The following is a 27,096-nucleotide window of genomic DNA, read 5'->3' as shown; positions in this document are numbered from 1 at the left end:
TAGAAAACAAAGTCGGGATCAAAACGACCTTTTCATTAATGACGGAAAACACATGAAGCAAAAAGTCATACACAAGTTCACTTTCATCTCGGGCAGAACGAAAGGATTTTTTTGAAAAGCAGCAAACAACAAACCAACGCATTATTTGAACAGATAAGTAGTAGAAGGAACATCAACAACAACCCAAATGTGGCTTGCAAGTCTGAATTCAATCTTCGAAGAGCAATATATTTTCTTCAATCAGCTTCTGGACTTCAATCTTCAAAGAGAGACAGTGCTCAATGTCATGGCCGGGTGCCCCTTGATGGAAGGCACATGAGAGGTCAGGTTGATACCAAACCGGCAACTCGTTAGGCACTCGAGGAGACTTTCTAGTTTGGACAAGTTTCTTCATGAGCAAGATGGGAAGCAGCTCTGCATACGTCATTGGGATTGGATCAAACTGCATCTTTGGAGCCTGTTGTTGAGGCTGCTGTTGATGTTGGCGTTCAGGCCCTCGCTGGAACTGCGGCTGATTCTGCGAAGCTACCAGTGAAACCACCAGGGTGCTCAGTCTCTCTGACTCGGCGTGGAGTGTTGTGATCTCTTGTTCAGACTGATACGTTCACTCTTTTTGTTTGCACGAGTGTTGTAGGTGCGAGTTGGCTTTGGATGAGGACAGTCGGACCACTTTGAGACAGATTGACCTTTGTTGGAAAAGACGAATTTGTGAGACTCGAAATTGAGACTATTAAATTCAAAATGATGCATGTTATGCTTATGCAAAAATAGACATGAATTTTTTATTTATCGAAGAACTTGTCAAAGTAATTGTAAACATCATAGGATACATTGTTTCATTTGATAATTTGGGAAAAAACGGTTCCCTTAGGAACAAAAGCAATGCCAAAGACAAAGTCCCCGATAAAGCTGAGGTCTAGTTTAAGACTTTTAAAATTGTATTCCTTGGTGTCCCTCTTTATAAGGTCCACATCTCTGATGTTTACAAGAACGTATCTAAGTCCTTTGATATTAATGAGAAAAAGAGTTTTTTATGGATGAATGCATGTATGCATGATTTATGCTACAAGAAAGGTGAAAACATGATGAGGTTTAAGGTCCATGATGTTGGATTTAAGGGTAACAACGCCATTTGGTAAGGACTATGGTTTCATTTGCACTTGTAACAGGGGTTCTACCAAGTTCCCAAATTGCAACTACCCTTATGAATACATCGGGGTATAGGAATGCTCCTAGTCCATTATCATCCACAAGGAAGTCTAGTTTGAGTGTAGTATCGCATGACAACTAAAGTCAAGAATGCTCTTGTTTAGCCACCGCACTATGTCTTAAAAAGGCCAAGATGGGTTAAGGGTTACTAAGGTCCACGGCTTCGACGGACACTCACATTGTAAGTAATAACGTCAACACGAATGCTCATGTTAACAAGAGTACTACCTTCCGTGAGGCCTCCACCGAGTAGGGTTATCACATGTACACATGGTCCAAGAATGCTCTTGGTATGGCACTATGATTATACCCCATGAAGGAAAATCGAAAGATATCATACACAGCGGAGGAAGAAGAAGAAGAAGAAGAAGAAGAAGAATTTCGATTTTCTTTCCTTGGATCCTTACGAATTTGACATGAATCAGTGATACGATTGTTACCTCGATAGTTTCTGTTCTGAATCACGATCACAGCAAAGCCTCTAGTAAGTCCACACGAACAGTGCTCCTGCAAAACTCGGTGCTAGCCAATGAATTGGAAGTGCAGAGAAGAAAGGGGTTGCTTCAAAACCGTGTAACCAAAAACTTCAGCACCAGAGTTCTATTTATAGAACTTCTAGTGTGCTCTGCAAGTCATAAGTCACTATTGGGCTTCAGTAAGCCCAACAACGAGTTTAGTAATTTTGCTAACTAATTAGCATTATTTACTAAACGCACCCCTTATATAAGTCATACTTATATATTTCTCTTTTGACTGTTCTTTGTGTGTGAACCTATAGGTTCTAGTCACGTTGGCAATAATATAAAATCTAATATTTAATATTATAAACAATGAGCGGTATCTAGCAACACATCATTGCTACCCAAGTGATAAGAATGTCAAGTGATCTGACGAAACCTTTCCATGATAATACTCATGTGTACACTTACTCCTTTGTCTCGATATCTTTATTGATCCCAAGGAATAGATATTGTCACCCTTGTATAGATCAATGTTTATATTCCTTGATTCCAAAATATACTGAATAACGAACAAGTCCAATATCTTATATTGACTTAGTTCGGCATGGCCATGCAGTTTTACAGTCATATTTCATCAAGAGGCCTAAAGATATATCTCCCGTTTATGAGGAGGGACAAATCCCATCTAGGACACTCATTTCCTCAACGTGCTTCATCAAGTACCCATCAACCAACGTTATGGTTATCCTTTTATAGACAACGTTAGAATGGCAACAAAGCACTTGAGTCCACATCTAGGGATCATAGTGGTTTCAGGTCTAAGAGCGATATACACTATTATCACTGTGAGAATATCTTATGACAATTGCATAACTTACTATGTAGTATTCTCACGGTGGGTCAATCCAGTATAAATATTACTCCTAATATTTATACCTATGTATAGACTTAATATCTCATATCTATGACCCATGAGATGCGGTCATCAGTCTACATACATAATAGTCTCAACGCTTTATTATTATCCTTTATTCATATTAAAGCTTTGACTACGGATACATTTAAGAATAGCGTTCTTTATGATAATGTAATCTCATGATTAAGTCACACTTAATATTCCATTACATGAACTATCTATTCTAGGGACTTTATTATTTTGAAACATAACAAAATCAATAAAGAAATGCCTTATTATATATATATTCACAATATATATTTATATCAATATCATGATACAAAGCCAAACCCAATCAATATTGATTGGATATTAGGGCTTACTCCAACAATCTCCCACTAGCACTAAAAGCCAATCAAATATTAACTCAATATATATTGATCAAGTGTTAGCGTCAAGCACACCCTGGGCATGATACTATTCTAGTAGATAAGGAACTCTTTCCTATGTTGGTAGGTTACACTTCTTTCAATTCCACTTTCGATCTTCCATCGAAAAGAAATTGAAGTGTCAAAGTATACATTTGGATTATTGGTGAGATCAAGTATTCATTGCACGCAAGATTAAACCAATTTTACCTCAGACGGGATCAATGGAATCCGCAACGCAAGAGACACATGGTTTCGCTCAGTTATGAGCTAAACAATCCAAATCATATATATTTGACATCTGTAATAGAAACAACAACTATTTGAAGCTTGTACTTTTACAAATTTCATAGTTGATATCATAGCATTTATTCCAAATTGCGATTTGGATATACTGTACACCGATATTAAAGTCAGCATCATTGTAACTTCTTTACAATGTTCCTTTAATCCGTGTTCAAGAAACAATCCTTAGTCCTTTAAGACATCCATGGATATTCTTGAAAGTATTCTAGTGTCGAACACTACAATCAATTTTGTTACATATTGAAAATAATTTTCTAACCATGTCTCACATGTGTAGATAAATTGTTTTGGTGACTAGTATGTCATCCACATACTCCACCAAACTAATATCAATGCTCCCACTATTCTCCTTGTGTGCACAAGATTTTTATTAATCAAAGTTTTTCATAAAACTTCACTAATAAAACAAATAATTCAACTTCAAGAAGCTTGCTCCAATTCATACATGAATTTTGTAATATATATACCTTTCTAGCATCCTTTGGATTAACGAAACCCTACATATATGTCAAATACATATACAAGGTCATTCTAATTAAAGAATTCAACATTGTTGTCCATCTCCTAGAATTTGCATTATACAATAATGACAAGTGGGATCGTTAGATTTAAGCATTATGATGATGTAATAGTTTCGTCATGATTTGCATCACGAGTTGCATGAAACCTTCTACAATCAATCACATCTTTAATGTATTCATAATACCATCCATGTCAGCTTTCTACAAGAAAACTCACATTCATCTCATGAGTCATACTCATTTGGATGATTTAACCAATATCCATATATGGTTTGCGTACATGGATTCTTTATAAGATCCCATGGCATTTAGCCATTTCTCAAAGTTCAGGCCATTTACGACCTTCTAGTAAGTTTGGGGCTCATCTACCATGAAAATCATAACACCTTGTTGAGCCATGACAAAATCATGTTATTCATTGTAGTGATATGACATATCAAACTCATCTAGATCTTGTGCTACTCGAACTGGTGATTTAACAACAACCCTTTGTTGAATTAGTTCATGCTCCATTCTTAAAGATACATGTATTTTGTGGTACTTGACTTAATTCAAGTTCTACAACACTCCCACTGGCTCCTACAGAGACATACTCCTTTAATAGGAATACTCCAGATCTAGAGACAAACGACTATTGTCATGAAAGGTGATGTATAATCAGTATCCCTTAGTTTCCTTAGGGTACCTCCACAAATGTACATTCATTTAATTTGTAGTTTAGTTTATCTAATAAACCATATAACCTCAAATTATCATAAAGTCAAAAACTAGGTACTCTTACCTCCATATCTAATATGGTGTCTTTATGATTACTCTATTGGAACTTGTAGTGGGTGAAGAATAACTGTAATTTAATTTAACATCAAGAGTCAATGAGTTATAACCAAACTATTTTAGATCGATTCATGTCAAACATGAAGCGATATAAATAATAATTATACTCATTAATCAAGCATTTACCATCACGACTTACTCATATGGTCTTTATACTTTTCAAACCTATTTCTTTTACTTCATTGTTAAACTCTTTGAACAATTTCAAAGATTTCTTGAATTGTGTCAAATACACTTTTCTCATATACTATTAATTAGTAATGTTAGATGAAGTAAGAGAAATAAAATATCCAGCAAATATGTTTAGTGCTCCATATACATCTCATATGTATATCAACTTAAATAGATTATGTGTCCTTTTCACCTTTACCGGTATACTAATCTATTTTGAAAAGTGGAACTCACATCCTTCAAATGATATAAAACCAAATGAGTCCAATAGTCCATATCCATGGATTTTGGAATTGTGAATCACACTTGTTTGTACTAAACAGTGATGCCAATGATATACAAAAGGTTCAAATCTCATTTGATCCTTTTCTCATATGTTATAGACTAGCTTATCAAGATCATGGAACTCAAATCCATTACTTGATCAGCACATTGTATAGAAAACATTATTAGGACAATAGGACAATATTTGTCTATCATTCAACTACATAATCCTTCTCTTGTCAATACAAGATTTATGATTTAATGTTTCTATTTTATATGGAATTTAATAACAATTATTTGGTTCCATATCAAGTTAAGTTTAAGTCCAAGCATAAGCTCTCATAGTCAATGAAACAATTTGTTCCATTCCAGACGTAGGTGAACTTCACTTACAGTTAATGTTCTGCTTCTTTAAAACTCTCTATATTTCAACAAATATGAGATTAATCATCAAGTATCAAATACTTATGATGAAGAAGTAGAAATTTAACTTTCTATAACTATATGGGTAAATAAGAAGTCTTACTTCTTTCTTATATTTTGACCCTTTCAAAACTACGATCAATTTTTGTTTTTCAACCTTTGAAATAATTGCTTCCCCTTTTTGCAACCGTGTTTAACCTTTCAAAGGTACAAAAACAGAATTTGAATTTTATTCTTATCCATGTACATCTACTTGATAGGCTTAAACTATTCATCTTATAACATTGAGGTTGAATGATCATATCATTCTCCATCGTCGTTATCACTATGAGATATCCTATATCTACTCATTTGACCCAATGCTTCTGATAAGCGTTGTTTTTCAAATATAGACATAGAAAGTTGCTAGGAAATAACTGCTCGAGAATATACAGTTTTTCTCATTCTTAAGAACAATTCTTAAATTTTGTACCAATTCAGAAACTCTTTTCTGAAAATTTTGTTCTTCATAAGAACTTTTAACAGTATAATAAAATTTATATGCTAAAGAAATTCTAAATACAGAAAATAAATAAAATAAATGTATCATGATTTAAAACATATTTAAATAGGTCTTTAATTAAATACGCTCCCACTATTTTACTCAAAACAAATGACCTTCAACATTTGAATCGGAAAATCTCATTGGAAGATTTTCTAGTGGGTTGAAATCCATATTTCACCTTGCTTTAAGTCAACGGGGGCTGTACTCAAAACTCAGTTATTTAGGTAGGAACTCCTTCCAATTGTATCTCATACAACTTTCAAATCATTTGAGTGAATAACTCCTTACTCTAATCTATCATATAGATGTTCCCAAACATTGCTTCTAAATTTATTTTAATCTTATTAAAATTAATTTAGTTAAGTTAAACCCAAAAGAATAACACATGGGGTAAATTGGATTACCGCACCGCAACTTACTAGTATAGAAAGTGCACCTCGCGGAGGCGAAACCTACACATTTCGATATTAGTCTTGAAGGGTGTTAAACTTTTGGAAAGCATTAAACTTAATATTTTGAATTGAAGGATTTTTATTAAGTTTGATCTCACCTCACCACGGCTTATATATCATATATATTCGCACTCCAATCATAACATGCATAACGATTATACAATAATAAAAGTGACATGATTATGGCCATCCTAACTCTATGACTCTCTCAAGCCAATGCGAGAATCTAAACTAATCCTAGAAACGACCTTGCTTCTCCAAGCTTGACCTCCAGGACTATCCTAACGTCATGAGCCCTATTACTTCTTTGCATTCTATTTACATTACATATGAAAGAAACTCGTTTTACATACGAGGGAGTGGATGAGAAGAGAATGTACAATAGAGATATAAGAGAGAGGCACGACACGCAGGCCGTATTTTAATATCCAAAAGAAATAAAATAAAAGGACTAAGGCCATAATCATTCACATGATAATAATAACAAACACACTTTTATTATTATTAAGGTCTTATAATTAAAATAAATTAAATTAAAATTTGACATATGATCACACTACGCAGATTAGCTGGGGGTTTAATTGTGTACCAAAATATATTATATTGAGTACAAAAATATATTATATTAAGTACAAAAATATCTCATATTATGTACCAAAATATATTTTATTGAGTACCAAAATATATTAGATTGCATACCAAAATATCTCAGATTGTGTTCCAAAATATTCTAGATTGCGTATTTCGCATCAACACTTGACACGTTTATGAACACCCAAATCGTTTCGGCAAATATTATGATCAAATCCAAAAGATCATATATGATATTGAAACTCTTTCAAATCATGATTCTTTTAAATTATAAACAAATCAAGTTAAAGTCATGCAAATCGATTAAATAATTTCAAAAGATCATATATGACATTGAAACTATTTCAAATCATGATCTTTTAAATTAACTATCAATTTAGGATCGTTTATTACCTTTCAAACAACTTTTGAAAAACAATCCAAAAGGTAGAATTTTTATTTACTTAATTATAGTAATATTGACACTCAATAATTATTATAATTAAATCTGCTTTATTTAGGCAATCAATTTGTTTCCAAAACAAATTACAGGGCTAAAATTAAGCAAATATTTTATTACCAAATTCAAAAATCATATCTGATATTGAAACTCTTTCAAAATCATGGTCTTTTAAATTTACTACCTTTCTCCAATTAAATAAATTAATTAAACATAAATATTTTCAAGGATTGTTTGTTTAGCATGAACAACCGGATCTATGATGCTTCACCAGATTCGGATATTGAAGCTCACTCTCACGAATTGTTCAAATTTACAACAATCTCTTTGAAAACAATTGATCGAATGATACAACCATAATAATACAACGCTTGTATAGTTAGGTATCCTAATACAACAATCAAACATCAATAGTTTTAACAATTGTTTGTTCAGTATGGACAACCGGATCTTTGATGCTTCACCAGAATCGGTATTCGAAGCTCAATCTCACGAGTTGACTACAAATTCACAATCAATTATATAAAACCTATTGAACGAATGATATCATCAATATATCACATATAATGATGTTGTATTAAAATTATATATCACATATATGATATTGATCAATCAATTTTAATTAATATTTAAATTTAAATAATAAAATATTAACACTTAATATTCTATTTTATTAACGGATTTGCATTCCAAATTAATTCCTTATAGAATATCAAAATATTAGCAAATCAAATATTTGCGGAAATATTATTATCTCTTAAAACAATTTTAAAAGATAATCTAATTTGATTTGTTTCCAATCATGTTCCCGTCGATATGTATAATCGATATGTCGATACTTCACCAGAAACGGTTTCTGAAACATCAAACAAATCGAAAAGCCATGCACAGAAAACATGATACGATGCCAATTTTAATTCTCTTTATTATTTAATTCCGATTCAAAATGTTTAATCATATTAAAACATAAAGCAGTAACAAAGCAATCCGATTCATGGTTTCGTAATTGGCTCTGATACCACTGAAGGAAAATCGAAAGATATCATACACAGCGGAAGAAGAAGAAGAAGAAGAAAAAGAATTTCGATTTTCTTTCCTTGGATCCTTACGAATTTGACATGAATCAGTGATACGATTGTTACCTCGATAATTTCTGTTCTGAATCACGATCACAGCTAAGCAAAGCAGCAAAGCCTCTAGTAAGTCCACACGAACAGTGCTCCTGCAAAACTCGGTGCTAGCCAATGAATTGGAAGTGCAGAGAAGAAAGGGGTTGCTTCAAAACCGTGTAACCAAAAACTTCAGCACCAGAGTTCTATTTATAGAACTTCTAGTGTGCTCTGCAAGTCATAAGTCACTATTGGGCTTCAGTAAGCCCAACAACGAGTTTAGTAATTTTGCTAACTAATTAGCGTTATTTACTAAACGCACCCCTTATATAAGTCATACTTATATATTTCTCTTTTGACTGTTCTTTGTGTGTGACCCTATAGGTTCTAGTCACGTTGGCAATAATATAAAATCTAATATTTAATATTATAAACAATGAGCGGTATCTAGCAACACATCATTGCTACCCAAGTGATAAGAATGTCAAGTGATCTGACGAAACCTTTCTATGATAATACTCATGTGTACACTTACTCCTTTGTCTCGATATCTTTATTGATCCCAAGGCATAGATATTGTCACCCTTGTATAGATCAATGTTTATATTCCTTGATTCCGAAATATACTGAATAACGAACAAGTCCAATATCTTATATTGACTTAGTTCGGCATGGCCATGCAGTTTTACAGTCATATTTCATCAAGAGGCCTAAAGATATATCTCTCGTTTATGAGGAGGGACAAATCCCATCTAGGACACTCATGTCCCTCAGCGTGCTTCATCAAGTACCCATCAACCAACGTTATGGTTATCCTTTTACAGACAACGTTAGAATGGCAACAAAGCACTTGAGTCCACATCTAGGGATCATAGTGGTTTCAGGTCTAAGAGCGATATACACTATTATCACTGTGAGAATATCTTATGACAATTGCATAACTTACTATGTAGTATTCTCACGGTGGGTCAATCCAGTATAAATATTACTCCTAATATTTATACCTATGTATAGACTTAATATCTCATATCTATGACCCATGAGATGCGGTCATCAGTCTGCATACATAATAGTCTCAACGCTTTATTATTATCCTTTATTCATATTAAAGCTTTGACTACGGATACATTTAAGAATAACGTTCTTTATGATAATGTAATCTCATGATTAAGTCACACTTAATATTCCATTACATGAACTATCTATTCTAGGGACTTTATTATTTTGAAACATAACAAAATCAATAAAGAAATGCCTTATTATATATATATTCACAATATATATTTATATCAATATCATGATACAAAGCCAAACCCAATCAATATTGATTGGATATTAGGGCTTACTCCAACACCCCGTCCTATCTTATATTTCCCTCACGTCCGGGTTAGGACTTATCTCACCACTCACGTTAAAAGCAGGAAGAAAGAAGAAGAAGGGAGAACATATATACATGTATTTCCATCTTTTATTTTTTTGATTTTTTAAGCAAGTTATAGCACAAAAATTAAATAAGACCAAGTTAGGCTCAACCCTCTCAGGGGTTTCCCCAGTGAAGTCGCCATTTCTGTCGCGTCATTTTTCGGAGATCAAGGCTATTTGATTAGCTTTTGACTCACTTAGTACTTTCACGACTGAACATTTAATTTTTTTAGGAAAAAGGGGAAAAAAAGTTCAAACACCCCATTTTGAAAAGATTTAGGGTTCGGGGGTTAGTTACATAAAGGGAAGGTGTTAGTACCCTTTATGTCCGTAGTACTCTATGGGAACCTCTTGGTTTTATTTAATTAGTGTGCTATAACTTGCTTATTTTTTGGAAAAAAAGGAATTTGAAATGATAAAAAAAAAGACCTAATTATCTACATTTTATTGATTTGGAAGGACATGGTTCTCTGCCTACGTACCCGTGAGGGATCAAAACCTCGTAGTTCGGGGTAGAAATTGATGTTTGATTGGTTGAGTGCTTTTTTAAATGTTTTTTTGAAAAGGTTTTAAAGTAAAAAGCCAAGTGGCAAAATGGAATTGGTTTGTATTTTTTAATATTGAAAAGAAGAGACTTGAAATAAGATTAAATTGATTGAAGTTTGATTAAGAAAATAAAACAAAAAAGACGGTCACTTGATTTAAGATCAAGGTTTATTTTAAAAAATATTTTTGTGATTTTGGACTATTTGCATGTTTTTGTTGTTTTTGAATAATTGAAATAAAAATAAACTATCGGAGCAAAAAAATATAAAAGCGTAAGGAACTTATGGTGGCGTTGGACCACCACGAGGACCTTTAACCTAATCTAGAAACATAAAAAGAAAGGCATACACACACGCACGCACACATGCACCTAATGTTGGAGTAAGCCCTAATAGCCAATCTATGTTGATTGGGTTTGGCTTTGTATCATGATATTGATATAAGTATATATTGTGAATATATAATAACTAGGCATTTCTTTATTGATTTTGTTTTGTTTCAAAATAATAAAGTCCCTAGAATAGTTAGTCTGTTTTATGGAACATTAAGTATAACTTAATTGTGAGACCCCATTAAACATAAGGACACTATTTTTAAAGTATCCGTAGTCAAGCTTTATTGCGAAGAGGGATATCATTAAAGCATAGAGACTATTATGTGGGTAGACTGATGATCACATCTCACAGATCATGGATAAAAGTTATCAAGTCTTCACATAGATATAAATATTAGGATTAATATTTATATTGGATTGACCCGCCATGAGAATACTACATAGTAAAAGTTATAAAAAGTGTCATAAGATATTGTCATAGTGATAGTGGTGTATTCCACCCTTCGACTTGAAACCACTATGTACCCTAGATGTTGGAGTCGAGTGCTTTGTCACCATTCAAACGTTGTCCGTAACAGGATAACTATAAAGTTGGTTGATGGGTACTCCATGAATCATGCTGAGGGACATGAGTGACCTAGATGGAATTTGCCCCTCCTACATAACAGGAGAAATGTCTACGGGCCCAATATTGAACTAGACAAGGATGACACGGTCTATGCCTTGTGTTCAATATAGACATGAGGGCAAAAGGGTAATTATACACATGATCATTATCACAGAAAGGTTTCGTCAGATCACATGACATTCTCGTCACTTGGGTAGCAGTGATGTGTTGCTAGATACCGCTCACTGTTTATAATATTAAATATGTGATTTAATATTATTGCCAACGTTATGAGAACTTATAGGGTCACACACAAAGGACAGATAGATGAGAGAAATAAATAAGTAAGACTTATTTATAAAATAAATAAGTGAGACTTATTTATAAAATAATAAGTAAGACTTATTAGTAATTAAATAATTAAATATGATTTATTATTTAATTTACGAAAAATAGAGAAACGCGGTCCACCGTAAGATACGGTGTGTTTCAGTGAAATATGGTGCACCGTAAGGTACGCTGTACTTAAGTGTTTGTCTTGCTGACCACACAAGTGGTTCTATAAATATAACCCTTGTGTTGAAGCTTGACTGACTGTTGGTTGAAACGCTTAACCTAATTCACAAAGTAAACCTAGCCGCCGCTCTCTAAACCTATTCTCTCTAATCTCCGTTGGAATTGGCTAGCACCGGTCATCGGAGAAGCTCTGTTCGTGTGGACTGAGTAGAGGCATCGCTGCTTTGCTTTGCTCGTGATCAGAAACAATTCTGCTACAAAGGTTCTGTGCTTCAAGAGGTAAACACATGATCGTTAAAGTGTTTAAGAATGTGTTCTGATTGATTTGTGATTAATGATTTAATCAAGATCCGTTTCAATGGGATTTGTTCCGCTAAGAGGATTATAAAATTTTGAAAAACCTCTCATAAATCCCTATAGTGGTATCAGAGCATTGGTTCTGATTAAATCATTATATTTGAATCGTTTGTTTCATGTTGATGATTATATGATGATTTATTAAAGTGTTAGACGCATCTGTTTGATTAAATGTGCTTAAACATATCGTTTGTGTATGATGTCGCTGTTATCAATTTTGCTATACCTTTTGAATTCGATTCAAGCGAGCTGTATTTGTCAAGTGTTGACACTACGGTGTACAGTCGGCATGTTGCGTTAATTTCTTGAATTTGATTCAATTTTAGTATCTCGCACATCCCTTTTGTTTTCGGTGGCAATTACTACTTAAATATTATTTTATGAAAAGAGTTTCGTAAAGAGCCTGCATCAATTTTAAGTTGAATCAATTTGATATGTTTCTTGGCATATTGTATACGGTTGTTGTTATTGCACATGATTGATTGAACCAAATTATATCCAGCAAATTTTGATCGGTCTTAGAAGTGATGTTTGATTTGCTTAAAATTTGTAATGGTGATTTAAAGCAATTTTGTTTTACAAAGGTTGAATTACTCTCAATTGTTAAAAGGCCATCAATTCTTTTTAAAAGGCTATTAAATATTAAAGATCATGATTTGCTGGATGTTGAAGGATTCAAAAACGTGTTTTATTAATTTAAATTTGGAATTAAATTAGTTACAAGATTTCCGTATAATATGCCTTAATTGATGTTATTTTTTTTTAATAGTTTAATAATAATATTAAAGAGCTGATCTTATTATTTATTATTAAATATTTAAGAAAATAATAATCTAATTGAATTAGATTCTATTGCCATTAAGCCATGATATATTCGATATATTTAAATATGGCAGTGTGAAATTTGTAGCGAAAAACTAGCATATTTTGTTTCAAGAATAAATATGGGATATTTTGTTTGAACCTGTTTTGGGAATGTATTCAATTGTATTAAAAACATTGAACTACATGCTAATTTTATGAAAATTAGTTGCCCAATATTTGGCCTTCATATTAGACTTGCGTATCAATATCTTTCGGTTTCGGATCAGATGCGTTTTAGTGAATTATTTTATAATTAGACTTGTCCAAAATGTATGCAAGTTTCTTGGATGCCGTTTTATTCAATTATTTTAATAATTATAATATTAATAGTAAGTGGTATTATTATTTAGTATTAATTTTAATTGTGAATGGTATATGGTTATGACCTTAGTTTTTGGCGTTGATTTAGCTTATTTAAATACGACCTGCGTGTCGTGGTTTATTTTAATTATTTTATTTAAGTGTTAAATAATGTAATTGCTCAAGTTGGAGAGAAGACGACGCCAAAAGAAGATTCCGATGGAGAAATTTTTGAAATTTGCTCGTGGGTCAAAGAATTGTAATAAAATAGTTTATTTAATTCTTGCGCGTTAGGAGGTCATAACCATACTACCTAATTTTTTTATTTTATGTATGTGATGCATGAAATGTATGTTTATTTAACGCATGTACGTGATGTATGCTTAACATGTTTTAGATGTATGTTAGCACGTATATTTTAAATGTTTTATATACTTGCTTTCTATGAGCATGAGTGTCATGCATCTTTAAAGACGCGTGTATGAGATACACATGTCAATAAGATTGAACTAAATAAAAATCCTTCAAATACAATATGAAGTAAATTGTTTTCAAAGTATAACACACTTCAAGACTAATATCGAAATGTGTAGGTTTGGCCTCCGCGAAGTGCACTTTCTATACTAGTAAGTTGTGGTGCGGTAATTCTATTTACCGAAATTTTTGGATCTAACTTAACTAGATAATTTTAATAAGATTTAAATATATATATATATATTTACTTCAAATGAAATATTAAGTTTAATGCTTTCCAAAAGTTTAACACCCTTCAAGACTAATATCGAATATGTGGGTTTTGCCTCCGTGAAGCGCATATTTTATACTAGTAAGTTGCGGTGCGGTATGTTTTATCTTGGTTTTTCGGGTGTCAAACATCGATTAAGTTTGAACCTTTTTAACCTTTGATATCTCATTTTTTCTTGGGAAGGGAAAAATAAGAAAAACCCTTGAGAATCGAGGTTCGGGAGTTATTTTCGTTATGGGAAGGTGTTAGGCACCCACAACGACTATAGTATCCTATAGGAACCGTCTTTACTTTCTACGCGCGCGCTTTATTTTTAAATGCTATTTGAAAATGTTATTTACACCTAAGGGTTTGCCAAGTGAAGAATTGGAGGGAGAAGAATGTGTTTGAATTTTTGTTTTATTGGACTTGGAGAGGTTTTGACCTCTTGCCTACATACCCTTTTAAGGGATCAAACTCCATGTAGTTCTCTTCCAAAAAAATGTTTTTGTTTTTGTTGGTTGATTTTAATTTTGAAAATGGAATTTTGAAGAATAAGAGAGAGAGAGGCCTCAAGGGCATAAGATTTGGAAAATATGAGGTGGAATTAGTCATTTTGCAAAAAAAAAGTCTAAGTATGATTAAAATTCATTAAGGTTTTTGTTAAAGAAAATAAAGGGAAAATTCAATGGGATTTTGATCCCAAGGTTTCTTTGGAAAGTTATTTGAGTGAAGTTGTTCATGTTTTTTTGGAAAAGAGAATTTTTCTAAGTATCGCGATTCTTAAGCATACATCTAAAGCATACATTCCCTAAACATACATCTAAAGTTCTAAGGTATCCATGTGATGTGTGTGCATGTGTCGGTGCTTGTGTCGGTGTACATCATTAGAGTCCATTGTCCTTTACATATACCCTAGTTTACATGCTATGGTCTTGCAAGAAATTAAAAGCATAAAGAAAATTACAAAATCCCTAAGTCTTTACATGCTAAGTCTTGGCAAAATTTAAAGTGCAAGGAATAAAAGCTAAGAACATAAGATGGAGGATGAGATGCTTATGGATGAATGAGACATGAAATGAGAGGGTTAGTAGCATAAGGCATAATAGAATAGAAATTATAAGCAAAAGAAACACTAAAACTTGACAAAAAGTAACAAAACTCTTAACATGAAAGTGGCAAAGTGTACCTAAAATTTATCATAACATCTAAACAAGTACATGACCTATAATCCTCATATCATAACAATTTTTCAAAGGCTTTATTGCATCAATAATGTGAGAATTATAAGAACATATTCAAGTCAAGGATTATGATATATTTTTAGATACATTTGGCACTTTATTTTCACAAACAATTGTTTACATGACTTGTAAAACAAGAAACTAATACCATACATCACAAACAGCACCTAAATACCCTAAACTAAAGACAAACATATCACAAAATTTAATCATCAAGTATCAATCATCATGAGACAGAGTATTGGAATCAAATCATGCAAAAAAACTTCACAAACATTGACAAAAGGCACCAAAAATCACAAACAACTTCACCTATATTTTTATCCATTTTTTAACATGTCAAAATATTATAAGAAACAAGTCCTAAGTATCAAATATAGTTGCAAGAAAATTCACAAGATTTTTAGAAATTTTTAATAAGATTTTTAACAAGAAATGAAAAAGAATTGAATTAACAAAGGACAAATTATTTCTTCATATTTTTGACCAATGCTTAACATGTAAACACATCAAGATTCATCAAAAATGTCAAGGAAATCATTGAACAATTTTTAGAAATTTTTTTAAAAGGCTTTTGGTAAAACAGGGGTGTAACTATCAAGAAGCATTGTTGAAATAGCAAAGATATAGCAAGAAAACGAAATCCAGTACAACAGAAGCCTAGGCCCAAAATCCTGGATGAATCTGGACTATCCATACGCATCAGGAGCGTTGGATTGATCCAGCTCCATCTAACCCTAAATCTAACGGTTGAAGACAAAGCAGAGGTGAACCAAGGTTGAACCGGTCCGGTTCAGAGGTCTATATAATGGCTTAGAGACCGGTTCAACTCATTTCTCACTTCTCTTTCTCTCTCTAAGCTCTCTCCTAGTGAGAGAAGCTCTGCAACTCTCTTCTTCTCCGATCATCTTCTCCGACGAACACAACGGCGGAGGTACGGTGGTCCGCCGGTGGCGCCGCCGTACCTGAATACTTTTCTGAAAATTTTCACATCGTTGTGTTCGTCTTTGTCTCCTCTTTATGATTCTGAAACTAGTTTCTTGAAACGAAGCTTAGATAGGAGCAGATCTACACTTGAATCTTTCGGCTTCAACGTTTTCAAATCTTTTCAAAACTTCTTGAAACGAAACCCTAATCTAACCTATTTTCTACACTGATTATGAATATGAGCTTAGATTTTACAAATAGACGGTGAATCTTCGTAGATTTACATTTTAGGGTTCGGTTTTCATTTTTTTGTAAAGTTTTTGAAGGAACAAGTCTTGAAACTTATTTATCTATCTTGATTCACCGTTTATCTGTCCGTATGAACCTTCGTTGAGCCTTTGCGATGAAAATGAGATGGTTTTTGTGATTACGTGAATTTTGAATTGGAGATTCGAACAAAAAGATCCGTGAAAGCTTCTGGTAAGTTTGAACCGAAAATAAATCGGTGTTCTTCTCTTCTTCTTCTTCACTGGTTTAATTCTGCTTCGATCTTTCTTCTTCTCACCTCAAAACCTCTCTGTGATCGTCCAGTTCGTTGCGTTTGCGATGAATTTGGGCTTGAATTGCAGAGAAAGTGATTCGATGATGATGATTCAAGCTTAAATCTCTGAGAATCGCAATGAATTCATCAAATTGATTATGAATTTGATTTTCTGGAATCCTAGGGTTTGATAATTGTTCTTTGTGTTCTTGGAATTTTTGTGCTTTGATCGTAACTGAATGGAGAGAGAAAGTGTGATTCTGTTTGTGATGATTTGGCACTGAATGATTGGGATCACCTATTCTGAGTGTGATGTGTCGTATTTATAGCTGACAAGTGTGATGTCTTGGCCAATAGCTTGCTGACATGTATCCCTGGACTTGTTTGGCTCGGCCTTGCTGAGTTTGGGACTTAAGGACCTTTTTTGCAATTTTGGAAATTGAAGGACTATTCTGCAATTATTGAAACTAAAGGACTGGACTGCAAAATGAGCTAAAGGACTGAAATGCAATTTACAGACATTGAAGGACTAAAAGAAAAATAACACAAAGGACTGAAATGAATATAAAAGAAAATAGGGACTAAAATGCAAATAATAATAAAATTTGGTAAAAAATGTAAATTGGAAATAACGTAAAGTGAGACCAATAAAAAACACAAAAAGGACTAAAATGAACCAACTACACAAATGAGGTACTTCAAAGTAACCTCTCTCTGTCAAAATTTTGTGTGAAATGACCAAAATGCCCCTAGGGACTAAACTGACTCAAAACGACTCAAATGCAATTTTTGAAATGGATTTTAACATGGAATTGAAGCAAGAGTTCATACAAACTAAATGAAAAGATTCAAAGACAATTTTCAAAGATTAAAAGAAATTTTAACACAGGAAATGACTAAAATGCCCCTAGGGGCTAAACTGACTCAAAATGACTCAAATGTAATTTTTGAAATGGATTTTAACATGGAATTGAAACAAGGACTTATACAAACCAATTGGAAAGACTCAGAGACCAATTTCAGGAGAAAATGAGTTTGAATGCAGGAAATGACTAAAATGCCTTTTTTTCATGATTTTTGGAAATAAGACTGAAATAACATGCAGAGAGATATGCAATTGATCAGAGACAATTTCAAATGACTTGGAATGCAAGAAAAACCTTTTGGATGGCTTGAAATGCAAGAAAACATGGACAAGGTCATAATTGAAAATGGTCTTAAACATAGACAGTAGAAATATGCAGATAAAGCAGAGTAAAATATCAGTGTAAAACATTAGCAAATTGAAAATCTTTTAATGAAAAACATTTTGAGCAAGTATTTTTAGGTCCAAAATTAGGGTATGACAGCTGCCCCTATTTAAGTTTCTTTGTCCGGAGGGTCAAAAGACGAAGTCTTTGATTTGACGTGACGAAGATACTTAAATATTAACATTTGCACTGTTTTTGGACATAAAAATACGTTCTCACATGTGCAAAAACATGAATGCCATGTAACATTTTGATTATGAATGCAAGACAAACAACTGGAGTCTGCAGGGCATGTCATATCACTGGGGATAAAGGTAGACATTAACCGGGTAGACAAACCGGGGGACAAAAGGTAGGTACAAGCTGTTCTTTGGATCGAACTAGCCACTTGACCAATGTAATGCAAACAAAAGGTAGGTACAAGCTGTTCTTTGGATCAAACTTGCTACTTGATCAATAACACAAACAGATAAACAGGTACAAGCGGTTCTTTGGATCGAACTAGCCACTTGACCAGAAACATAGGCAAAAGGCAGATACAAGCTGTTCTTTGGATCGAACTTGCTGCTTGATCAATATCACAACATGTAGGTAGGTGCAAACTGTTCTTTGGATCGAACTTGCCGTTTGACCGATAACAAAACATAAGCCGGGTACAAACTGTTCTTTGGATCAAACTTGTCGTTTGACCGGGAACATAGGCATATAAGCAGGTACAAGCTGTTCTTTGGATCGAACTAGCCACTTGACCCATAACAAGACATATAGCAAGATACATTGGAGGTTTGATTTAACAAGATACGAATGGAGGGTAAATCGACATTGACTTGATTTGAAGATAGACATGACCATTATCGTAGGCCCAAAAGCAAATTGAACGTGAATAGACATGGACAGAGATACCGAATTGAATTGAAAATTGACATTGAAATAGACATTGAAAGTTGAAAATAATCAGAGACACAAACATAGACATATGCATAGAATCGAATTGAAAGTTTAACAGGGACTTAGACATAGGCATAGACATAGACATAGGCATTGAATCGAGAGTTGAAATTGAATTGCATTGGAAGTTGAGATGGGATTGAGTTGATTTGGGATTGGGAATGCAACATGTATGTATGGTATAACAACGTTGTCAAATGTATGGGCACATAGAATGCATGATTATGCATGTATGAATGCTTGAAATGCATGATTGTTTTGCAGTTTGGCAGGGTAGTTTCACAGAGACAGACAAAATATTGGAAGATTGGGCACGTAGTGGCTCGTACTATCACATGTACACATAGAAATCCTCTTTGGAGAGACCGTCGTTGAGAGACGTATCGAGACCATGGTTGAGGGAAATATGTCACATTACATATACAAAACTTGCAGAAGAGGGAACCTTTGAAAATTCTTTGATATAGATCGCCGTTGCTAGGCGTGCCAGTGCTGGGTAAACATTAGATGTTCGCATCTGTGGTCAATGCTTTTCATATCATTTTTCATTCTTTCATTTTTCAATCCCATTTTTGCCGGAACCTCCCTTTCGGGTTTTCAATCCACCGAGAATAAATTCTTTTCATTGCCCCATTTTTGCCTGAATTGCCTTCATAGGTTGTCAATCAGCGGGGTGCTCATTTTTGCCTAAGCCGCCCTTTCGGGTTTTCGACTTAGCGAGCTCTTCATTTGCATTTTTCATTTTTCATTTTCCATTTTTCATTCTTGCCATTGACCACAGATCATCCTGGGGAATAACCTGCTCGTAACATGTATTGGAATAGACATTAATATACATTTATTCATGCATGTTTCACTGGAATGTACCCTATTGCTCAGGTTTGCTTCCAAAATAGACAGAAAAAAGGTTTTTCAATTTTTTCAAAAATGTTTGTTTCAGACATTGACATTATCAAATAAAAGAAAGTATTTTGTATATAGCTTTGAAAGTATAAAGGAAATAGAATTTCAAACAAAAGCACAGGCTCAAATTGATGTAGAAGAGTGAAAGTCAGCCAAAGGCATAACCCCACAGATTTACAAAGCTTGGAAAATGGTAATTTTATTGGTTGGTGGTACATTGAACACGATGACCACTACATTTCATAGAAATTTTGAATCCACAAGTACAGAAGCTTCTGATGAAGACGATCATTGACAGTTGTAGATGCCCCAAGGGGTGATGGTGATTTGCCAGATATAGTTACTTGTCTTTTATTATCAATCTCATTTTTGCATGAACCGCCCTTTCGGGTTTTCGGCTCATCGAGACGCTCCTTTTTGTCTGAGTTGCGTACAATCTCAGCGAGCTTTTTCATATTCATTTTTTTTTGTCCCTAACTTTTGCCTGGATCGCCCTTTCGGGTTTTCGATCCACCGGGAAGCGCATTTTTGCCTAGGCCGCCCTTTCAGGTTTTCACCTACCACACTGTTCTTTTCATTTTTAGACAAAGTATTTCTTGACTATATCGGCATTAACAGGATTTGGGAGTTCAACACCATCCATGCGTGTAAGAATCAAAGCACCACCAGAGAAAGCCTTCTTGACAACATAAGGACCTTCATAGTTAGGTGTCCACTTGCCCCTTGGGTCGGGTTGCTGGCTTTGTTCTTCATAGTTCGCTGTTCTTCATTCGTACTTGATACAACTGTCCATGAGCCATAGCATCCATGCGTTTTTCTTCAATCAAATTCAACTGGTCATACCGACTTTGACACCATTCAGCCTCAGTTAATTGTGCTTCCATGATCACACGAAGAGATGGAATCTCCACTTTCAGAGGGAGAACTGCTTCCATACCATAAACAAGAGAAAAGGGAGTTGCCCCGGTTGAACTGCGCATTGTAGTTCGGTAACCATGCAAGGCAAAAGGTAGCATCTCATGCCAGTCTTCGTAAGTAGTGACCATCTTCTGAACAATCTTCTTGATGTTCTTGTTAGCGGCCTCAACTGCACCATTCATCTGAGGTCTATAAGGAAAAGAGTTGTGATGTTCAATCTTGAATTCTTCACATAGAGCTTGCATCATGTTATTGTTCAGATTGGAGCCATTGTCAGTGAGAATCTTGCTGGGAACACCATATCGGCAGATGATGTTATTCTTGATAAACTTGACAACCACTTGCTTGGTCACATTCGCATAGGAAACTGCTTCTACCCACTTGGTGAAGTAGTCAATTGCCACCAGAATGAAACGATGTCCATTGGAAGCTTTCGGTTCAATTCTTCCGATCATGTCGATGCCCCACATAGAGAAAGGCCATGGGGAAGAGATAACATTGAGGGAGTGTGGAGGCACATGAATTTTGTCAGCATAAATTTGGCATTTGTGGCATCTCTTGGCGTGTTTGTAGCAGTCACGCTCCATAGTCATCCAGTAATATCCAGCTCTTAACAGTTTTCTTGACATAGTATGGCCTGTAGCATGGGTCCCAAAAGTACCGTCATGTACATCATGCATTAATTTCTCAGCTTCTTGTTCATCAACGCATCTCAACAAGACCATGTCGTAGTTCCTCTTGTATAGGATTTCTCCGTCCAGAAGGAACTTACTAGCTAGTCTTCTCAACATTTTCTTGTCTTTGTTAGAAGCACCAGGTGGATACTCACGATCCTGCAAGAATTGCTTAATGTCATAATACCAAGGCTTTCCATCATTCACATCTTCATCGGCCTGACTAGGCACTTTTTCAATAGTAAATACATGAGCAGGTCTATCAAGACGTTGCACCTTGATTATGGGCACATCATTCCAGTGGTTCACACGAAACATGGAAGACAAGGTAGCAAGAGCATCAGCCATTTGGTTTTCATCCCGAGGGATGTGGTGCAGCTCAACCTTTGTAAAGTACGTCAACAGACGTCTTGCATAGTCGCGGTAAGGGATTAGCTTCTCATGATGAGTCTCCCATTCACCTTTTATCTGATTAATGACAAGCTCAAAATCTCCGTAGATGTCAAGACACTTGATTCTTAGGTCAATTGCTTCCTCAATTCCCAAGATACACGCTTCATATTCAGCCATGTTGTTCGTGCATTCAAAAGTTATTCGAGCAGTGAAAGGAATGTGGTGCCCCTGCAGAGTTACAATAATGACCCCAATCCCTTTACCATAAGCATTGACAGCACCATCAAATACCAGCCCCCATTTGCTATTGGGGTCTGGCCCTTTACCAATCAGTGGTTCCTCACAATCTTTTGCTTTTAAATACATAATCTCTTCATCAGGGAATTCAAACTGGATTGGCTGGTAGTCATCAAGAGGTTAACAAGCAAGATGCTCAGCAAGGATACTTCCTTTGATTGCTTTTTGAGCTTTATACACAATATCAAATTCAGACAACAACATTTGCCAACGTGCAATTTTTCGAGTAACAGCAGGCTTTTCAAAGATGTATTTGATTGGATCCATTTGGGATATCAACCAAGTTGTATGATTCACCATATAATGACGCAGGCGTTTGGTAGCCCAAGCTAAAGCACAACAGGTCTTTTCAAGCATTGTATACCGAGTCTCACAGTCAGTAAATTTCTTGCTCAGATAGTAGATAGCATGTTCTTTCTTCCCAGTCTCGTCTTGTTGACCGAGAACACATCCCATGGATTCATCTAATACTGACAAGTACATAATCAAAGGCCTTCCTTCCACTGGCGGGACAAGGATAGGAGGTTCTAACAGGTATCTTTTAATGCTGTCAAAGGCTTCCTGGCATTCATCATTCCATACCACAGGCTGATTCTTTCTGCTTTTCAGTTTGAGGAGCCGGCATCTCTCTGATGGCCCGTACTTTGCCAGGATCTACTTCAATGCCTCTTTGGCTGACAATGAAGCCTAGCAGCTTTCCAGATCTTACACTGTTGGGATTCAACCGCAGTTTGTACTTTCTTAACCTTTCAAACATCTTTTTCAAGTATACCACATGCTGCTCTTCGTCACTTGATTTCACAATCATATCATCTACATATACTTCAATCTCTTTGTGAATCATATCATGAAACAGAGTAGTCATACCCCTTTGATAGGTAGCACCAGCATTTATCAAGCCGAAAGGCATTAATTTATAACAAAATGTCCCCCACGGAGTGATGAAGGACGTCTTTTCCCTATCTTCAGGCGACATCCGTATCTGGTTATAGCCAGAGAAACCATCCATAAAGGAGAATACCTTAGACTGAGCAGTACTGTCAACGAGCACATCAATGTGTGGCAATGGGAAGTTATCTTTTGGACTGGCTTTATTCAAATCTCTATAATCAACACACATCCGAACTTTCCCATCTTTCTTTGGCACTGGGACAATGTTGGCAATCCACTCAGGATATTCAGCCGTCGTGAGGGAACCTGCGTCAATCTGCTTTTGAATCTCAGCCTTGATCTTAAGAGCCATGTCTGGACGAGACCTTCTTAATTTCTGCTTGACGGGAGGACATTCAGGTCTTGTCGGTATCCTATGTTCCACAATCTTGGGATCTAGACCCGGCATATCTTCATAGGACCATGCAAAGACATCTGGATAATCACAGAGAAGCTGAGTAATCCTCTTTTTCACTTCTGGCTCAAGTGCAGCACCAATTTTGATTTCCCGCTTGTTTTCTTCGGTACCCAGATTAACGAGCTCAATCTCTTCTTGGTGAGGCTGAATGGTTCTTCTTTCTTGCTCAAGCAGTCGAGTGATTTCATACGGTATCTCTTCATTACCTTCCTCATCTTCAGCTTCACATACAGGGAATTCAAAATTTGGAGGAAACATAGGGTCACTGTGCTCAACGGGTTTATTATGGTTCAATCTGCATAATATGATTGGGATGATTTTAGAAAAATGTTTTTCATGCAGATTTTTGAAATTAATAAGAAAATAAAGACGTTTTGGTTTTTTCTGGCATTACCATTATTTCCAAGAAAAAGGCGCTAAAAAGTAAAAACAAAGAGTCGCGGAAAAAACGACAACTTTTATTGATAACGGCAATGCCAAAACAAACATGCCCTTACAAAGATATCACCTTCGCCTTGGGCAGAGCGAAAGGATTGTTATTTTGAAAATAAAAAAACATGAGCAACAAGACACATTACATGGAAGCATGCATGACTAAAGGAATATCAATGGCCTCCCAATTTCTCACAGTGCCACCTGGTACAACAAACACAGGCACATAACTACTTTCAGCAGCATCTATAGCATTGATAAACCCAGCACTGTAGAAAGTTCCTGTTGAAATGCCTGAGGTTGGGGAGAACCCAAGGCCCTCTTTGCGTTTACTGTCCAGAATCTGTATCACTTTGCCCCAGCCAGCAGCTTGCCCTTCTTGAACAGCCTTCCGGGCGTCTTTCAATGAGGCCATAGTAGCACTGGCTCTTCGAGGCTCCGCACCTTCAATAGTAAATCCCTGAAATGACGTCCCTTCAACGGACCCTGCTTCAACACAAGAGAAAGATGACACTTGGCTAACCAGATACGCTTCTTCATCATGTACAGTGACAAGCTTACCATTCCTCACAAACTTGAGCTTTTGATGTAGAGTGGAAGTCACTGCCCCAGCATCGTGAATCCATGGCCTTCCAAGGAGGCAGCTATAAGAAGCATTGATGTCCATGACCTGGAAAGTGATCTAGAACGTCTCAGGACCAATGGTAATTGGCAGATCTACCTCTCCAAGAACATCCTTACGAGATCCGTCAAAAGCCTTAACCAAATAGCTACTTCCCCTTAGAGAATTTCCATGATGGCTCAACTGTCTCAGTGTAGACTCAGGCATTACATTCAAGGATGATCCAATGTCCACCAACACATTGGATAGCATGTCAGACTTATAGTGCACCGAGATATGCAAAGCTAAGTTGTGGTATTTCCCTGCTTCGGGGAGTTCATCATCACCAAACCACAAGTTATTACAAGCAGTAATGTTACTCACGATTCCACCGAACTGATCCACGGAGACTTCATGATCAACATAGGCTTGTTCCAGTACTTTCATCAACACTTTCCTGTGAGCTTCCGAGCTCAGGAGCAAAGATAAGATGGATATTTTTGACGGAGTTTGCAGCAGCTGGTCTACAATCTTATAATCGCTCCTTTTGATGAGCCTCAAAATCTCGTCCAGATTGGACTCTTCAATAGACTGGCCTGATGGGCTGTCATTCTTGTCAACAGGAGGACCAACTGGTGGTGTTACTACGACAGTAGGTGTAACAACCTTCTTCTGGAACAAGGGTGGACGGACCCTTCCACTTCTCAGAGTTGTAGTTTCTTCAGCAATGTTACTAACTGCAGCTGGGGATACCAAAGGCACTTCTACCCCATTCTCAATCATAGTCGCACCATACTTGTAAGGGATGGCTTTAGTAGAGGCATAAGATACCGGGCCAGGTAGCCTGATCACCAAGGGTTCGACTGTCCTTGTCTGAGGTACACTTTTGGCCGGGGAATCATGAAACACTGGCACAATCATACAAACGTCGCTGACAATCAAGTGCTTGTTATCCATTAGGCTCTGTATGTCACCCTGCACTATACGACTACCCATAGAATTCTGAAGACATTTCGAACAGGAAGCATGATCATGATTAAACAAGGAAGCTTTGCAGAGTTTGACGTGTAGCGGGACCAAAGGAGTGACGACATTACGGACGTCTAAAGCGGGGGCTTCTTGGGGAAACCGAGATATTTCAACCTCATCAAAAGCACAAACTCTTTCAAAAGCCTCAATCATGTTAACAGCCCCATGATCTGGAAGTGGATTGTCAAGAACGTGCGGGACACTATTTTCAAAAGTCAACCATCCCCTGTCCATTAGATCCTTTACAACATATTTCAGAGCATAGCACCCTTCAACATCATGACCTTGAGCGCCCTGATGGAATTCACATTTGAGATCCTGTCGGAACCTGGGAGGCAATGGAGTAGGCGGAGGCTTGCCTGGTCTGGTGACGCAATGTCATTTAGCAAGTAGAGTTGGGAGTAGATCAGCATACCGCATTGGTATCAGTGGAAAATAAGTCCTGGTCCGAGGGCCCTGTTGTTGTTGCTGTTGTTGTTGAGCGGGAGGCTGTTGTTGTACCTGCTGAGCAATGGCATTAACGGGCGCTGGTGGTTGACCCGGTGGCAGAGGATATTGCTGATAGAACGGTGCGAAGAAAGGATGTTGAGAGTATTGCATGTATTGGTAGGGTAGAGGTAGCTGAGCAGCATTAGTAGGAGCGACAGCAGCTGTAGACTGGTTGCCGGATACCATCCCTACTTCGGATTCTTTTTTCTTATGGTGGCCGTTACCGTACTTCTTCAGTGCACTAGCTGAGGATTCACCCTTTTCAAGAACAATGATGCCTTCTCTGACAGCCTCCTCTAGACTAGTTCCCATAGCAACCATGTCGGAGAAGTTATTTGGTGCAGAGACTATCATTCTTTCCATATATTCCTTCTTCAAGGTTTTCAGGAATGTCTGTGTCAGTTCTTCCTCATCAAGCCGAGGAGAAATACGGGCAGCTGCCCCTCTCCATCTCTGAGCATAATCACGGAAAGTTTCGTCTGACTTCTGAGACAAAGACTTAAGAGAATCCCTATTTGGCTTCAAGCGGGTGTTGAACTCATAATGATTTTCAAAAGCAGCAGCAAGTTCCTCAAAAGTATGGATATTGTCTTTACTCAAACCAGTGTACCAGTCGGCCGCATCTTCTGTCAGGCTATCTTGGAAGCAGTGGATCATCAGTGCATCATTGTTTGCGTAGTTGGCCATCTTTCGGACGTACCAAATGACATGGCTATGTGGATAGGAAGATCCGTTGTATTTGTCAAAATCTGGTACTTTGAACTTCTTAGGAACCTCAAATCGGG

The 27,096-nt window shown here is 36.0% G+C and overlaps 1 pseudogene; it reads right to left on the bottom strand.

Annotated features, from left to right (window-relative positions):
• Positions 1–208: 208 nt before the first annotated feature.
• On the bottom strand, positions 209–23,981 carry LOC146899313 (uncharacterized; annotated as a pseudogene).
• Positions 23,982–27,096: the final 3,115 nt, after the last annotated feature.

The sequence above is a fragment of the Medicago sativa genome, chromosome 8 (assembly GCF_051527215.1).
Source record: "Medicago sativa cultivar Bolivia chromosome 8, Bolivia_mono, whole genome shotgun sequence".
In the NCBI taxonomy this organism is placed as follows: Eukaryota; Viridiplantae; Streptophyta; class Magnoliopsida; order Fabales; family Fabaceae; genus Medicago; species Medicago sativa.
The sequence above is the reverse complement of the archived record's forward strand: the minus strand, read 5'-3'. Positions and strand labels throughout refer to the sequence as shown.